Source organism: Mizuhopecten yessoensis, unplaced genomic scaffold (assembly GCF_002113885.1).
Source record: "Mizuhopecten yessoensis strain PY_sf001 unplaced genomic scaffold, ASM211388v2 scaffold9341, whole genome shotgun sequence".
Taxonomy (NCBI): domain Eukaryota; kingdom Metazoa; phylum Mollusca; class Bivalvia; order Pectinida; family Pectinidae; genus Mizuhopecten; species Mizuhopecten yessoensis.
Genome location: NW_018407999.1, coordinates 632,670 through 633,660, shown reverse-complemented (window position 1 = coordinate 633,660; position 991 = coordinate 632,670).

Sequence of the window (991 nt, the reverse complement as noted above, 5' to 3'; positions counted from 1 at the left end):
CTAGTGTTGTGGGAGAAAAAGGTCACCAAACTTGTGATGGTTGATTATCATGTTATCTAACTCTCGTAAGTTAACTTCCAAATTAAAAAAACACTTTGTTAACCTTGTGCCATTATACAATTTGAAAATTAATTAACTCAAGTTATATATATAATCATGATACCCAATCATCATTCATCGGGGAACCTGTTTCATGTCCTATTAACAGTTATGGTCATATAAAGACATGCCAGGTTTCAATGTTGGAGGAAAGCCAGAGAAAAAACATTGGCATGCAGCCAGTATTTGTACCTGGCGATTGCCCCATATAAGCTTCAAACCTGCAACCCAGTGGTGGAGAGCTAGTGATTGCAGAAGTCAGACACCTTAACCATTAACCCCCTTTTTTCTTTAAGAAAATATGACCCATGTGACCTTTCCTGAAAGTAAGTCAGTCATTCTTTTGAACAAAGTTGGTAGCCCCTAACCCATCCATGCTATTGGACAAATATCATCATCCTACTAGGCCTGCTTGTTATTGAGAAGAAAAACTGAACAGCAGACAGACACCACACAACTGCATACATGTAAGCTCACTTTGCCCTTTGTGCCAGGTGAGTTAAGAAGAAGGGCGGAAAAATACACACAGGTGGAATGCCATAAAGTGTTATATACTTTCTTACACTGAAATAAGATCTGCATCATTCAAAGAGTGGTTAGCTGACATGCTATAACAAGAGATCCCAGAGGGATCTTGGCACCCACCATTGTACCATCTTCATTAGTTCTTTGTCAGTTCGATCTTTTCTCTTCTTTCCTCTAATCTGTTTGATCGAGTCATGTTAACAGTTAATGCACCTTGAGGTAACTTTTGATCTAAACTTAATACTGATGTGTATGAAAGCCAACCTTCAAAGTGAGTTTGTCATTTCACATATTTACTAGTACAGTACTTAATGTGAAAGAAATAGAATTGATCATTGCAATATGAGAAAGATCTGTTTAGTTCTTC